The sequence below is a fragment of the Oncorhynchus nerka genome, linkage group LG20 (genome assembly GCF_034236695.1).
Source record: "Oncorhynchus nerka isolate Pitt River linkage group LG20, Oner_Uvic_2.0, whole genome shotgun sequence".
NCBI classification, from domain to species: Eukaryota; Metazoa; Chordata; class Actinopteri; order Salmoniformes; family Salmonidae; genus Oncorhynchus; species Oncorhynchus nerka.
In genome coordinates, this window is record NC_088415.1 from 68,510 (window position 1) to 77,724 (window position 9,215).

The 9,215-nt window shown below is 42.9% G+C and overlaps 2 non-coding genes across 2 annotated transcripts; both read left to right on the forward strand.

Moving 5' to 3' along the window:
* Nucleotides 1–3,048: 3,048 nt before the first annotated feature.
* Nucleotides 3,049–3,122, forward strand: trnan-guu (transfer RNA asparagine (anticodon GUU)). Its single transcript has one exon. It is a non-coding gene; the product is annotated as a tRNA-Asn (tRNA).
* A 1,544-nt stretch (nucleotides 3,123–4,666) lies between these two features.
* Nucleotides 4,667–4,738, forward strand: trnae-uuc (transfer RNA glutamic acid (anticodon UUC)). The gene has a single exon. It is a non-coding gene; the product is annotated as a tRNA-Glu (tRNA).
* Nucleotides 4,739–9,215: the final 4,477 nt, after the last annotated feature.

Below are 9,215 nucleotides of genomic sequence, written 5' to 3' on the forward strand. Positions count from 1 at the left end.
TACATCAGCTGATGTCACAAAGTGCTGTATAGAAACCCAGCCTAAAACCCCAAACAGCAAGCAATGCAGGTGTAGAAGCACGGTGGCTAGGAAAAACTCCCTAGAAAGGCCAAAACCTAGGAAGAAACCTAGAGAGGAACCAGGCTATGTGGGGTGGCCAGTCCTCTTCTGGCTGTGCCGGGTGGAGATTATAACAGAACATGGCCAAGATGTTAAAATGTTCATAAATGACCAGCATGGTCGAATAATAGTAAGGCAGAACAGTTGAAACTGGAGCAGCAGCATGGCCAGGTGGACTGGGGACAGCAAGGAGTCATCATGTCAGGTAGTCCTGGGGCACGGTCCTAGGGCTCAGGTCAGTTGAAACTGGAGCAGCAGCATGGCCAGGTGGACTGGGGACAGCAAGGAGTCATCATGTCAGGTAGTCCTGAGGCATGGTCCTAGGGCTCGGGTTCTCCGAGAGAGAGAAAGAAAGAGAGAAGCAGAAAATTAGAGAACGCACACTTAGATTCACACAGGACAGCGAATAGGACAGGAGAAGTACTCCAGATATAACAAACTGACCCTAGCATGAAGTGCTTTGAGAGACTAGTCAAGGACCATATCACCTCCACCCTACCTGACACCCTAGACCCACTCCAATTTGCTTACCGCCCAAATAGGTCCACAGACGATGCGATCTCAACCACACTGCACACTGCCCTAACCCATCTTGACAAGAGGAATACCTATGTGAGAATGCTGTTCATCGACTACAGCTCGGCATTTAACACCATAGTACCCTCCAAGCTCGTCATCAAGCTCGAGACCCTGGGTCTCGACCCCGCCCTGTGCAACTGGGTACTGGACTTCCTGACGGGCCGCCCCCAGGTGGTGAGGGTAGGCGACAACATCTCCACCCCGCTGATCCTCAACACTGGGGCCCCACAAGGGTGCGTTCTGAGCCCTCTCCTGTACTCCCTGTTCACCCACGACTGCGTGGCCATGCACGCCTCCAACTCAATCATCAAGTTTGCGGATGACACAACAGTGGTAGGCTTGATTACCAACAACGACGAGATGGCCTACAGGGAGGAGGTGAGGGCCCTCGGAGTGTTGTGTCAGGAAAATAACCTCGCACTCAACGTCAACAAAACTAAGGAGATGATTGTGGACTTCAGGAAACAGCAGAGGGAACACCCCCTATCCACATCGATGGAACAGTAGTGGAGAGGGTAGCAAGTTTTAAGTTCCTCGGCATACACATCACAGACAAACTGAATTGGTCCACCCACACAGACAGCATCGTGAAGAAGGCGCAGCAGCGCCTCTTCAACCTCAGGAGGCTGAAGAAATTTGGCTTGTCACCAAAAGCACTCACAAACTTCTACAGATGCACAATCGAGAGCATCCTGGCGGGCTGTATCACCGCCTGGTATGGCAACTGCTCCACCCTCAACCGTAAGGCTCTCCAGAGGGTAGTGCGGTCTGCACAACGCATCACCAGGGGCAAACTACCTGCCCTCCAGGACACCTACACCACCCGATGTTACAGGAAGGCCATAAAGATCATCAAGGACAACAACCACCAGAGCCACTGCCTGTTCACCCCGCTATCATCCAGAAGGCGAGGTCAGTACAGGTGCATCAAAGCTGGGACAGAGTGACTGAAAAACAGCTTCTATCTCAAGGCCATCAGACTGTTAAACAGCCACCACTAACATTGAGTGGCTGCTGCCAACACACTGACTCAACTCCAGCCACTTTAATAATGGGAATTGATGGGAAATTATGTAAAATATATCACTAGCCACTTTAAACAATGCTACCTAATATAATGTTTACATACCCTACATTATTCATCTCATATGTATACGTATATACTGTACTCTATATCATCGACTGCATCCTTATGTAATACATGTATCACTAGCCACTTTAACTATGCCACTTTGTTTACATTCTCATCTCATATGTATATACTGTACTCAATACCATCTACTGTATCTTGCCTATGCTGCTCTGTACCATCACTCATTCATATATCTTTATGTATATATTCTTTATCCCCTTACACTTGTGTGTATAAGACAGTAGTTTTGGAATTGTTAGTTAGATTACTTGTTGGTTATCACTGCATTGTCGGAACTAGAAGCACAAGCATTTCGCTACACTCGCATTAACATCTGCTAACCATGTGTATGTGACAAATAAAATGTTATTTGATTTGATTTGAAAAAAATGTTGTTGTCTTAGGTCTTCTCTTTACGTAGTGTTGTGTTGTCTCTCTTGTCTCTATATTTTTATTTTATTATATTTATTTTGAATCCCAGCCCCCATCACTGCAGGAGGCTTTTTGGTAGGCCGTCATTGTAAATAAGAATGTGTTCTCAACTGACTTGCCTAAATTAAGGTTAAATAAAATTAATCAATAAAAATATGAAGTAGTTTTAAAATCCCAGATGCAAAAATGAATGGGTAAAACATGATTGGAAGAATTCCCGGGTTTTATGGGTATATGACAAGTCCACTGTGCCGGAATATCGGGATTCTCACTGAAATAAATTGCCAACACTTCAGGGTGCAATCAAGAAGCAATTCCGGTGCAAGCAACAGAAATGACTAAATTGCGGCGCACTTAGCCGTTGTACGAGTGGTCTGAGGCAATCGGTAAATAAAGAGCGTTTTCAAGTACAACTTTACTAACGATGGTTTTGGGAAACAGCTCGGAGATTTAACGATGCTCATAAGAAGATTCTAACCAATGAATAAGCATGAAGATGCTTTTGTGAAACCGGGCGCTGGTTCCTCTCTATGTTTCTTTTCTAGGGAGTTTTTCCTAGCCATGAATCAAGATCTCCATTTGGGTATAATGGCAAGGTAAAACATGAATCCGGCTAAACTGCAAAAATAAAATATTCCCAGATAAGTTTTGTAGTCTACAGAGTTGCAGTAGCATTATTCAGCCACCGAATTTCGCTATCGGCCTGTCTAACATCAAGAGTAACATAAGAACCATACCCTCCCGTCATTACATTCATATGCTTCCCTGTGTAGGAAACTAATCAGGTCTCTGTGGCGCAATTGGTTAGCGCGTTAGACTGTTAATCTAAAGGTTGGTGGTTCGAGCCCACCCAGGGACGGTGGTCTTTTTTTACATTTTGAGCCTGACTGCTACAATAATATTGAAATCCACATTTAGGAAAATAGTCCAAAATGTTCCAGTACTAGATCAATGTGACGCTATACACAAGGAGTACCAGTACCAGATCAATGTACAGAGGTACGAGGTATTTGAGGTAGATATGTACATGAAGGCAGGGTAAGGTGACTAGTCATCAGGATAGATAATAATAAGAGTAAAATAAAGAACAGAGTAGCAGCAGCATATGATGAGTGTAAAAGTGAGTGTGTGTGTTGTGTCGGTATGCGTGTGTGTGTTGTGTCGGTATGTGTGTGTGTGTTGTGTTGGTATGCTTGTGTGTTGTGTCGGTATGCTTGTGTGTTGTGTCGGTATGTGTGTGTGTGTTGTGTCGGTATGCTTGTGTGTTTTCTGTCGGTATGTGTGTGTGTGTGTGTTGTGTCGGTATGCGTGTGTGTGTATATGTCGTGTATGTGTATGGGCCTGGTGTGGGTATGTCACTAGTGTGTGTGAGTGTGTATACAATGAGTATATGAAACATTAGGAACACCTTGCTAATATTGAGTTTCACCCCCTTTTCCCTCAGAACATCCTCAATTCATTGCGACATGGAGTACAAGGTGTCGAAAGTGTTCCACAGGGATGCTGGCCCATGTTAACACCGATCCTTCCCACAGTTGTGTCCAGTTGGCTGGATGTCCTTTGGGGTGGTGGGCCATTCTTGATGCACAGGAAACTGTTGCAGTTCTTGACACAAACTGGTGCGCCTGGCATCTACTACCATACCCCGTTCAAAGGCACTTAAATCTTCTGTCTTGTCCATTCACCCTCTGAATGGCACACATACACAATCCATGTCTCAATTGTCTCAAGACTTAAAAATAATTATTTAACCTGTCTCATCAACACTGAGTGAAGTGGATTTAACAGGAGACATCAATAAGGGATCATAGCTTTCACCTGGATTCACCTGATCAGTCGCTGTCATGGAAAAGAGCAGGTGTTCTTAATGTTTTGTATACTCAGTATATACAGTGGAAGCTCAATGTCAAGTCTCATAGCAAATGGTCTGTATACTTATGTAAATAAGGTATTTATGTTTTCTATGGGGTATTTTGTGTAGATTGCTGAATATTTGTATTTATTTAATCCATGCTACCTGATAAAATAATGATTGTTAAACAAATAAGGGGGGGCCGATAACATTTGTTTTCTTCTCCCCAAAATCAGTTTTATATTTTCCCAAATTATATTTCCTGGTTTTAGAGTATTACTTTTGTTTTCACTCAAATTACAGTTGTTCATATAGAAACAGTGAAATGGGATGTTCAAATCAAACTGTGTTGGTCACATACACACCATTTAGCATATAGCACATAACATATCAATATTAGGATGAGCAATGTCGGCGTGGCATTGACTAAATACAGTATATACATATGAGATGAGTAAAACAGTATGTTAACCGAGCTAGACATAATGATTATGTTGCTAGCAAGTTACAAGAACCCTACATAAATGATTCTATAATACTGTTGATACCAGTCCCATATGGTCTAGCGGTTAGGATTCCTGGTTTTCACCCAGGCGGCCCGGGTTCGACTCCCGGTATGGGAACATCATTTTCTTCCATCAATCTATTGTTTTCGCACTGTGATATTTAGAATTGTCCATTTCCATTCAGCACAACCATATAAAAAAAAATCGAATTGGTTAGCCATCATCAGCGGACGTGGGTCACCGTGAATTACCGTACTCCTAGCAGTAGAATATTATCATGGAGTTTCTAAACCAAGAGGCGCAACATCGCGAGAGAAAGGAACGCTTTCGAAAAATACCATTCAGACCGGTTTTGGGATTTGAGAAATCAATGGCCGTTTCGAGAGGATCAAAACCACAATGTATCATGGGTCAATTTTGATGATTGAATGATCGACAAATAGTAATCAGTCGTTATTTCAAATTGTATTTGTCGCATACGCTGAATACAACAGGTTTAGGTCTTACCGTGAAATGCTTATTTACAAGCACTTAACCAACAATGCAGTTCAAGAAAAATATTGACTAAATAAACTAAATAAAATAAGTTTAAAAAAATAAATAAAAAGTAACACAATAAAATAACGAGACTAGTCAATGGGGTACAGGTTAGTCGAGGTCATTTGTACATACATGTAGGTAGGGTTAACGTGACTGCGCAGATAATAAAGAGCGAGTAGCAGCAGTGTACAAACAAAGGGAGGGCCAATGTAAATAGTCTGGGTGGACATTTGATTAATTGTTCAGCAGCCTTATTGATTTTAATTTTTTTCAGTCAGTTTTTTTTTTTACAATGACAGCCTACCCCAGCCTTTGGACCTAGGCGTGGTGTTCCAGTGCCACTTGCCATGCTGTAGCAGAGAGAACAGTCTCTGACCATTTTTTGAGCCTTCCTCTGACACATCTTGTATATAGGTCCTGGATTGCAGGAAGCTTGGCCCCAGTGATTTGATTTTTTTTAACTAGGCAAGTCAGTTAAGAACAAATTCTAGGAACAGTGGGTTAACTGCCTTGTTCAGGGGCACAACAAACTATTTTTACCTTGTCAGCTCGGGGATTTTATCTCGCAACCTTTCCCTTACTAGTCCAACACTCTAACCACTAGGCTACCTGCCACCCCTACAGATGGTAGTGCGTACTGTAGCGCCTTACGGTTGGAGGCAGAGCAGTTGCCATACCAGGCTGTGATGCAACCGGTCAGGATACTCTCAATGGTACAGCTGTAGAACTTTTTGAGGATCTGGGGACCCATGCCAAATCTGTTCAGTCTCCTGAGAAGGGAAAGGTGTTGTCTTGTCCTCTTCGCGACTGTCTTGCTGTGTTTGGACTATGATAGTTCATTGGTGATGTGGACACCAAGGAACTTGAAACTCTCGACCCGCTCCACTACAGCCCCGTCGATGTTAATTGGGACCTGTTCGGCCCTCTTTTTCCTGTAGTCCACGATCAGCTCCTTTGTCTTGCTCACATTGAAGGAGAGGCTGTTGTCCTGATACCACATAGCCAGGTCTCTGATCTCCTCTCTATAGGCTGTCTCATTGTTGTCAGTGATCAGGCTGTTGTTTCGTCAGCAAACTTATTGATGGTGTTGGAGTCGTGCATGGCCGTGCAGTCATGAGTGAACAGGAAGTGCAGGAGGGGACTGAGCTTTCACCCCTGAGGGGCCCCAGTGTTGAGGATCTGCCACCTGGGAATGGTCCGTCAGGAAGTCCAGGATCCAGTTGCAGAGGGAGGTTTTTAGTCCCAGGGTCCTTAGCTTAGAGATAAGCTTTGTGGGCACTATGGTTTTGAACACTATTTATGATACAAGGTTTGGTTTTGATGGTCTCGAATAAAGCTAATGAGAGAAGTGAAAAAGGTTTCCTTAGTTCTTAACCTTTCTTGAAATCTAAATGCACAATCTAGATTCAAGCCAATGTCTTAAGTAGTTAAACATGTTATTACACCAACCTTGTGAAAGCGATATACACTGAGTATACATAGTAAATGTCAATCCAGGACACTCCTATGAGTATGATACATTTTATGGGCAAAAGTTTGTGGACACCCATTCAAATTAGTGGATTCGGCTTTTCAGCCACACCTGTTGCTGATAGGTGTATAAAATCGAGCGCACAGCCAAGCAATCTCCATAGACAAACATTGGCAGTAGAATGGCCCGTACTGAAGAGTTCAGTGACTTTCAATGTGGCACACTCATAGGATGCCACCTTTCCAACAAGTTTGTTCATAAAATTTCTGCCCCGCTAGAGCCTGCCAACTGTTATTGTGAAATGGAAACTTCTAGGAGCAACAACGGCTCAGCTGTGAAGTGGTAGGCCGCACAAGCTCACAGAATTGTGATCTCCAAGTGCTGAAGCATGTAGCACGTAAAATCGTCTATCTTCGTTTTGGCGGATGCCAGGAGAACGCTACCTGCCCCAATACATTGTGCCAACTCTACAGTTAGGTGGAGGAAGAATAATGGTCTGGGCTGTTTTTATGGTTCAGGCCCCTTAGTTCAAGTGAAGGGAAATCTTAACATTTCAGCATACAATGACTTTCTAGACAAATCTGTGCAACCAACTTTGTGGTGACAGTTTGGGGAAGGCCCTTTCCTTTTTCAGATTGACAATGCCCCCGTGCACAAAGCGAGGTCCATACAGAAATGGGTTGTCGAGACCGGTGTGGGAAGAACTTGACTGGCCTGCACAGAGTCCTGACCTCAACCCCATCGAACACGTTTGGTATTAATTGGAACACAGACTGCGAGCCAGGCCTAATCGGACAATACCAGTGTCCGACCTCACTAATGCTCTTGTGGCTGAATGGAAGCAAGTCCCCGCAGCAATGTTCCAACATCTAGTGGAAAACCTTCCCAGAAGAGTAGAGGCTGTTTAGAACAGCTAAGGGGGAACCAACTCCATGTTAATGCCCATGATTTTGGAATGAGTTGTTAGAAGAGCAGGTGTCCACATACACTACATTACCAAAAGTATGTTACGATTCGTATGGTATGTATTAATTTGTGGACGTACATCATCCATTTCATATACTTCGCATGATATTTTACAAAGTTATCTAGGTGGCTAACACTAATAATGTTAGCTAGGTTGCTAGCATTAGCTAGGCTAGGGGTTAGGGGTGATGGTTAGGAGTTAGGTGAAACGACTTGCCTAGTTAAATAAAGGTTAAATAAAAATTAAAGGAGTTGGGTTAAATGGTTAAGGTAAGCTAACATGGTAAGTAGTTGCAAAGTAGATCAAAAGTAGTAATGAGCTAAAGTTGTCCTTGATGAGAATTGAACACACAACTGTCGGGTTGCTAGATGTTTACATTATACAGCTACCCATCCACCCTACCAACAAGCCTACTTTAGATTTTTGCCGTAAGTAATCTTCTGTCTGATATAATACCAACGTAACATATACCAATTTGAGTGATCCGGATTTACCAAACGTAACATATACCAATTTGAGTGATCCAGATTTACCAAACGTAACATATCACACCAATTTGAGTGAGCCAGATTTACATTTACTATGTTACGTCAAGTCTATGAGACCAGGCTGTTAACTCTAGTCTATGAGACCAGGCTGTTATATGAAGGATTGCCTTTGGTTTGTCAGCTTGCACATGCACAGTTCGGTTTGAGACTACCATTAGACCTCATGATGTGTTTCTAAGCATGTCTTTAGCTAGCCAACCTCGCCATGACATCGCTTACAAGTTTGCGGACTAAACTCCACCTTCTTCGGTGAAGGAAGGTTCTGATGAACTTTACCAATAGAGCCCCACGTTGGCCCGGACAAACCGGGAAATGGTTCAATCGTTTCTCCATTTATTTTAATTTAATAACACTTAAAATAAGGGCTATTTATTGTGTATGTTTACCCTGGAGTGACGTTTTGATAATCGTGTAAATCTCTCTCGGGCAAGGTGAAATATCAATATTTTCTGCTCTATTTACTCCAAGATTCTAAAATGCTAATCAGCATTAGAGTAGACATGCAAGACTACAAATATCTACAAGCTCTTGAACATCATATCTAGCTGACACCTTTGCTAACAGGTATTGTGTCAATTTAAAACTTGCACAGGACAGTTCCCAGAATTGCAGAGACCAGCTTTGTGGAACCTAGCTCGACTTCATCAATTCGCCCAAGGTCAATACTTTAAAAAAAACATTGTATTATGAAACACCGACTTTGTACCTATGTTTGTCCTCTGTAGTCGGTTGCCTTTCTTTGTTTGCTGAATCCATACTTTTTCAATGAACATTGAATACAACCACCGACTGTTTCCTTGTTGAGATTCAATTGTCACATGCACATTTGCGCTGAGTTGCCATCTTAGAGCAAGAGCAAACTGTTGGTGGTTGTATTTGATTAACGATTAAAAAAGTATGGGTTTAAATCATTAAAACAAATATTATATGTTTTCGGCTCCACAACGTTGGTGAAGTCCGAGAGGAAGAGAGGCCCAACTCATCAGAAAATCTGTCTCATATTCAGGCTGTATCACAACCGGCCGTGATTGGGAGTCCGTTAGGGCAGCGCACAATTGGCCCAGTGTC